An 8,215-nucleotide genomic window follows, 5' to 3' on the forward strand; every position below is an offset into this window, starting at 1 on the left:
AAACATGCGCAGGAGATGTCTAAGAACGCTGCACAGCGGTAATGGCGTCTCCATGAGGAGACATGTGACTCCTGGGGGTAAGATATAATATGATACATAATATACAGAATGTCTGAACAGTAATCTAACGACATCGACAAAGAATGTCTTGTTTTTATATAAGCAAGGAGCACTTTCTTGGATACACACTGAACAAGATATATGGATGTTCTTAAATAGATCAATGCACTCATACAAGTATCAAAACTATGATGTAATGCACTCTAAAATATGGTGTAGTGCACTTTATGAATATATAATGTGATTGGTTGTATTATATAATGTGATTGGCTGTAATGAAGGATTAAGACACTATAAATATACACTCTGTTGTAACACCCACTGCTTGAGAAAGGCTCAATCAGAGCCGAAACATTGCCCAGCCCAGACATGTGGGTTGAATAAATTTTGCACATTTTTTCTATCAAGACTATGGAGTGCTGCCTTCGTTTTTGAAATTTATCTATCTATCTATCTATCTATCTATCTATTTGTAAAAAATAGGAACAGCACAAAATACCTTAGAGCAGTGCACGCTTCTCCAGACACCTTAATGTCCTTAGATAATAGAAGGAAAAAAAAAAAAAAAAGGAGCACCAAAACAGTAGTGGTGTGAACTGTTTAATTGCCTAGTAGCTTGAGAAAGGATTGCCTTATCCAAAACGTTGCCACGCCACTAGGCGATTAAACAGTTCACACCACTACTGTTTTGGTGCTGCTTTTTTTTATTTATTTTTTTATATAGGATTATTTGCTTTTTAAACAATGTGCAGTTTTTTTACAATGCTATTTTAACATGTGTTTTTACAAAGAGAGAACTGCTCTATGTAAAACCTCATGTTAAAATCGCATTGCATACGGATTGCATACGCATGTCATACGGATGTTCCGTGGAAAAATCGCACGGAAATCGCATTACACTCGCATGACACTCACATAGCACTCGTCTGTTTTTTTTGGTCCCAAAATCGGACCGTTTTTTTTTTTCTCGCAAATGGATATGAGCCCTAATACTCTGCAATGCTTCTGCATTGCAGAGTATTAGATCAGCATCTGACACGCTGGCCCGCGACCATCTTTGTGCCCATGGTCACCATGGAAACCCTCGGCATAACATGACCGAGCTCCCTCCCTCTGTGATGCTCTGCAATGTCGCTCTCACTATTGACAGCGGCATGACAGGGGGTTAAACACCCGCGATCGGTGCTAGCACCGATCATAGGCATTGCTGCAGGGTGTCAGCTCTCATATAGAGCTGACACCACCCGCATTTGATCACGCTGGCACTCATCATGAACCCACACGATCATGTGCCGCCGCCTTATATATACAGCAGTTTGCGGGAACGGAGCTCCCGCAGCGCCATATATACAGTAGCAACCAAAAGTTGTGTATTCTTTTTTGACGTGTGAATACTATTAGGTATGTGCTCATTTTTTTTTCTTGGGTTTATCTGTGAAATGGCCACAGTGTGAGCATGCTCTTAAACATTGCACATATACCACCTTATGCTCCAGCTCATTTCTTTGGTTTTATTGCAATATTATGTAGATATTTCTTTTTGCTTATGATGAGTTACAGGGGTAGTCCAACCTGTTATTATTGGCTCCTGTGTGCTGCTTAATCCCTTAATGACCAGAGGTATTTTTGGTTTTAAGTTTTCATTTTTTGTTCTCCTTCTTCCCAGAGCCATAACTTTTTTTTTTTAGTCAAAATGGCCATATGAGGGCTTGTTTTTTTGTGGGACAAGTTGTACTTTTGAACAATACCATTTAGTTTTCCATGTCATGTACTAGAAAACGGGGAAAATATTCCAAGTGCCGTGAGATTGCAAAAAAAGTGCAATCCCACACTTGTTTTTTGTTTGACTTTTTTTTACTAAGTTCACTAAATGCAAAAACTGACCTGCTATTATGATTCTCCTGGTTATTACGAGTTCATAAGCACCAAACATGTCTAGGTTCTTTTCTATCTAAGTGGTGAGAAAAAATTCCAAAGTTTGCAAATAAAAGAAAACAGTTGCCATTTTCCGAGACCCGTAGCGTCTCCATTTTTTTTTGTGATCTTGGGTTGGGTGAGGGTTTATTTTTTGCACGCAGATCTGGCGTTTTTATTGATACCATTTTGGTGAAGAAACAATCTTTTGATTGCCCGTTTTTGCATTTTATTGCAATGTTGCAGCGACCTAAAAAACGTAGTTCGGGAGTCCAATTTACCGATTGGATTAATTCATTTTATATATTGATAGATCGGGCAATTATGAATGCGGCGATACCAAATATGTGTATATTTGATTTTTTTTTTCGTTTTATTTTGAATGGGGCGATAGGGGGGGTGATTTGAACTTTTATATTTTTTTTATATGTTTAAAAACTTTTTTCTTTGCTTTTTACTTGCTTCACTTGTCTCCATGGGAGACTAGAAGCTGCAGTTGTCCGATCACCTCTGCTACATAGCACCGATGGGAGGACGTAATGACGCTCTTCCTGCCGGTGCATGTTAAAGGGAGTCTGTCACCCCATTTTTTGACTATCAGCTGCCGGCACCACCATCAGGGGCTTATAGATAAACCCCTGATGTAACCTGAAAGAGAAGAAAAACGAGATATATTATACTCACCCAGGGGCAGTCCGGTTCGGGTCCGGAGGGTGTCGCTGTCTGGTCCGGCGCCTCCCATCTTCTAACAGTGATGTCCTCTTATTTGCTTCCCGTCGCGGCTCTGGCGCAAGCGTACTTTATCTGCCCTGTTGAGGGCAGAGTAAAGTAATGCAGTGTGCAGGTGCCGGATCTCTCTGACCTGGTCTGGCACATGCGCACTGCAGTACTCTGCTCTGCCCTCAACAGGGCAGAGCAGTGCGCCTGCGCCAGAGCCACAACGGGAAGCAAAGAAGAGGACGTCATCGCTAGAAGATGGGAGGCGCCGGACAGGACCGCGACACCCTCCAGACCCGGACCGCCCCTGGGTGAGTATAATATGAGGCTGCGTTCACACGTCGCGTTTTTTTTTTGTGTTTTCGCTGCGTTTTTTAACTCGCGATTTTGCAGTGAAAACGCAAAAAAAAGCATCCCATGCAATCCTATGGGATTCCGCAATGCTGTGCTAATGCTGCAGATTTTCCTGTGGCGGAATGGCATCACAGAAAAATACGCAACATGCTCATTAATTTGCGGAATCGCGGCGATCCCGCACCCGTAGGATTGCATTGTTCCGCTTACTTCCTGCATGTGGCTGTGCCCACCATGCGAAAAGTAAGCAGAACATTTGCGGATGGTACCCACGGTCTGGAGGAGAGGAGACTGTCGTCCGGGCTGTGGGTACCATATCACTGTAAAAAATAGAATTAAAAAAAAAATTGTGATAAAAAATTGTGTTGTATTCACCTTCTGGCATCCCACGCAGCTTTCCCCGGGCCTCAGCGATGCTTCCGTTTCCAGTAATGCCTTGTGAGACCTTTGATGACGTCGCGATCTCACGATAATGTAGTGGTTCCTATTCATTGCGAGACCGCTACATCATCAAAGGTCTCGCAAGGCATTACTGGGAACGGAAGCATCGCTGAGGCCCAGGAAGGCTGCGCGGGACGCCGGAAGGTGAATATACCACCATTTTTTATTTTTTTATTATTTTTAACATTAGATCTTTTACTACTGATGCTGCATAGGCAGCCTCAATAGTAAAAAGTTGGTCACACTCGTCAAACACTGTTTGACAAGTGTGACCAACCTGTCAATCAGTTCTCCAAGCGATGCTACAGATCGCTTGGAAAACGCTAGCATTCTGCAAGCTAATTACGCTTGCAAATCGCTAGTTTTTCCACGGGAAAATCGCGGGAATTTAAAATGTGATTTTCCCGCGGAATGGAATTCCGGAATTCTTGCTGTAACTTCCGCGAGAGTTCTGCTACTTGTGCATATAGCCTAAGAGTTTGACAGCGGCTTTAACATGTTAACAGCCGTGGGTGAATCACCATTCTACCCGTGACTGTTCCGGGCACATGTCAGCTGATCAGATCAGCTGTCGTGCCAGAAAAGGTGCGGGCTCATCACCGGAGCCCACACCAAACAAGGGGGAGGCATCCAATGATGGACTCTGTCCGTCAATGGACGTTAAGAGGTTAAAGTAAAATAAATATTTCTCCACTTAAGAGCTACTTCTTCCCACTTCATCCTGAAATCAACCTCCACTCTTAAAAACATCAAAAATTCTTTTTAGTCAAAGCAATATAGACTGTCAGCTCACTGACAGAGCTGACAGCTGCCTATTAAGTATATAGAGGGATCAGGAAAAGGAAGGAACAGAGTGAGAGAGAGAGAGGGGCAGAGAGAAAGCCCAATGTAAATTGAAAATTAGAGATAGAGAATGCAGAATGTAAAATTGCTGAACAGGGGCATACACAGAAATCAAGGGGCACCACACCAGAAGTTCTAATTGGGCCTCCCCATAAAAAAAATTCAGCAGGGTCACAGAAGAGTATATCTCACAACACTGCAGCCTTTGCAAAGTAATTTTGCCCCTATTGAAGCCCCTTAGTGATCCCACACACTAAGATACTCCTTTCATAGCCTATATAAAATAAGATGAAAACAAAAGGGCCCTCCAAACACAGTAAGATACCCCCTACACAATATGATGGCCCTCCATACAGTATAGTGGCCCTCCATAGAGTATAGTTGACATACATACAGTATAGTGGCCCCCACGTAGTAATATGGCCCAACACAGTATGATGAGTCCAATAAAATTCTCCACACAATATGATGGACACCACACAAACCTCCACACTGTATAATGGCCTGTACATATTATAATGCCCCCACTAGCCTCCCAAACAGTAAAATAGCTCCCCACATAGCTCTCCAAATAGAATAATGGTCCCCACATATAAAACTGGGAAAATTACATCACCTGGCCTTTCTTAATGATGATAGCGAGGAAGCTATAACCTTAACAGACTAAGGTCTGAAACCTTGTTCAAAGGTATCTGGACCTAGGTCCGGTCCATCTTCTTACACTGTCATCCTGTCCCCTGTGCAGAAAAACACCCCCAAAGTATGAAGTTTCCCCCACCATGGTTCACAGATGGGATGGTATTGTTGGGGTTGTACTTATCCTTTTTCTTCCTCCAAACACAGCAAGTGGAGTTCATACCAAAAAGTTCTATTTTGGTCTCATCTGACCACATGACCTTCTCCCATACCTCCTCTGGATTATCCAGATGGTCATTGGTGAAGTTCAAACAGGTCTGGACATGTTCTAGCGTGAGCAGGGGGACCTTTTGTGCCCTGCAGGATTTTAATCCATGATGGCGTTGTGTGTTACTAATGGTAAAGTTTGAGACTGTGGTCCCAGCTCTCTTCAGGTCATTGACCAGGTCCTCCTGAGTAGTTCTGTGAGAGCCAGAATTCTAGCTGGTTGGTAGGTGATCGAATACTTAATTCATGCAATAAAATGAAATTTAATCATGTAAAAATCATACAATGTGATTTTTTTGTCTTTTTTTTTGTTAGATTCTGTTTCTCACACTCGAAGTGTACATATGATAAAAATTACCTCTTGGGTATGTTCTGCTAAAATAACAACTCTAATTCATTCATATGAAGGGAGAAAACAGTTTCATGAACATGTTCTGGTCAGAGAAAATCAATCAGTAACATAGAGTTTTATCTTCATATAAAATATGTGGAAGAATCATAAGGATGCTATATACCCCTGTATTTATAGGTGTAGTATCTCATCAACCCAGCATGGCGTCCTGCTAAGTGATCTCACACTATGAAGGAAATCCTAGCCCCACAAATCTCCAAGCTGTGAGAGTAGGTGAGAAATACAACCGACTTGTGTATCGTCTTGAATGCACATGGCAAAATGCCCACTAAAAGCGCAATGCTTTAGCCAAAAATAGCTGATTCTGGGAGCACAGGAGGACACAGGGCCTGGAATCCAGTGAGCAGGCCTGAAATGCTGGCCTAAGGCAGGACAGACAAGGATCGCACTTTACACTTAACCCTTCTGCTTATGGGAGACATAAATTATAAATTAAGTATAGTCAATACAGCTGTCTAGCAGGACTATTAGTGAAATTTATTCTCATTTACCACACTGATTGAAATAGTTATATATATTATTGGATTTATTTGTTGCCCTTCATCCTCCATGAGAAATTGTGAGGCATGAGCGAGCACTAAAACGCTCAGGTGCTCGTTGCTCAAACCAAACAATTCCTAATACTCACATGCTCATTTCGAGTAACGAGTAAGAGAGTCAATGGGAAAGCTGAGCTTTTTTGCGGCAGACCCTACAAAGAGGTTTGGGGGGCTGTGAAAATGTTCAAATGGATGTAAAAAGTGTTGAATGGAAGGGGAACAGCATGGGGAAGACCGCTGGATGCATCTCTGCTCCCAAATCTCTGCTGAGAACAATGGTGTCACACTTTTAATCCACTTTAAGGAGTAATAAGAAAACATTCCAAACACAATAAATTGCATTTTACAGGGAAAAAAATGTTAAGAAACATTTTGCCCTGTATAATGACTTGTTTATAAAGGCAAAATTTAAAAAGGATTTTAAAGCAAACCTGTCAGCCATATTTTGCTCAGTAAACTACAGACACTGTCAAGTTGCCACTGTTATACTGATTAGGCCGGAGTCACACTACAGTAGAATACGGACGAGTGCTATGCGATAAAAAATCGCATAGCACTTGGGCCAATGTTAATCTATGGGGCAGCTCCCATCATCCGTTTTTTTCTCGCCCGTATTATACGGGCGAGAGAAATCGCAGCATGCTGCGATTTGCACCGTATTACGCCCGAGACTTATTGACATCTCTCCATTATTAACCAGGCTTAATGTCACCTTACAATAGCAATGTGACATTAACCCCTTATTACCCCATATGCCACCCGCTACAGGGCAAAGGGAAGAGAGAGGCTAATTGCCAGAATTGGCGCATCTTACAGATGTGCCTTTTCTGGTGTGGCTGGGGGCAGATTTGTTTAGCCAGGGGCGCAAAAATAATGGTCCCTCTCTAAGCTATTAATCTATTAATTTATGCCTTTAGTCACTGACTTTCCCTCTCTGGTGGAGAAAATTGTGCAGGAGCCCACACCAGTTTTTTCTGTGAATTAATCCTTTAACATCTACAGTTCCAAAATGTTACACACACACTAATAACATTATTAGTGAGGGATATATAAATATATATATATCTCACTGATATATATATATATATCGTATATACTCGAGTACAAGTCGACCCGAGTATAAGCCAAGGCCCCTAATTTTGCCACAAAAAACTGGGAAAACTTATTGACTCCAGTATAAGCCTAGGATGGGAAATGCAACAGCTACTCGTAAATTTCAAAAATAAAAATAGATACCAATAAAAGTAAAATTAATTGAGACATCAGTAGGTTAAATGTTTTTGAATAGCCATATTGAATCAAGAGCCCCATATAATGCTCCATACAGTTCATGATGGGCCCCATAAGATGCTCTATACAAAATACGCCCCATATAATGCTCCATAAAGTTCATGATGGGCCCCATAAGATGCTCCAATCAAAATACACCCCATATAATGCTCCATACAGTTCATGATGGCCCCATAAGATGCTCCATACAAAATACACCCCATATAATGCTCCATAAAGTTCATGATGGGTCCCATAAGATAAGATGCTCAATACAAAAAATATGCCCCATATAATGCTGCATAAAGGTTAATAATGTCCCCATATGATGCTCTATAGAATAATATGCCCCATATGCTGCTTCATAAAGGTTGATAGCCCCATAAGATGCTCCATAGATATATATTCCCCATATGCTGCTCCATAAAGGTTGATGGCCCCATAAGATGCCCCATGTAATGCTGCATAAAGGTTATGGCCCCATAAGATGCTCCATAGATAAATATGCCCCATATGCTGTTGCTGCTGCGATTAAAAAAAAACAAAAATGACATACTCACCTCTCATAGCTGGGGACCAGGTGCTGGTGTCCTGAGCAGGTGGGGACACCAGCGTGCTATGGGGGTCAGGTGCCGGTGTCGCTGCTGGCTCAGGGCCCCGGCACATGCGATATTCACCTGTCCTCGTTCCACCGCCATGCGCCGCTCTGTTTTCCGGGTCTCTGCAGTGACTTTTTAGGCAGAGGCCGTGCATTAACGACATC

The sequence above is a fragment of the Dendrobates tinctorius genome, unplaced genomic scaffold, assembly GCF_039654945.1.
Source record: "Dendrobates tinctorius isolate UK_male_01 unplaced genomic scaffold, ASM3965494v1 ptg000022l, whole genome shotgun sequence".
NCBI classification, from domain to species: domain Eukaryota; kingdom Metazoa; phylum Chordata; class Amphibia; order Anura; family Dendrobatidae; genus Dendrobates; species Dendrobates tinctorius.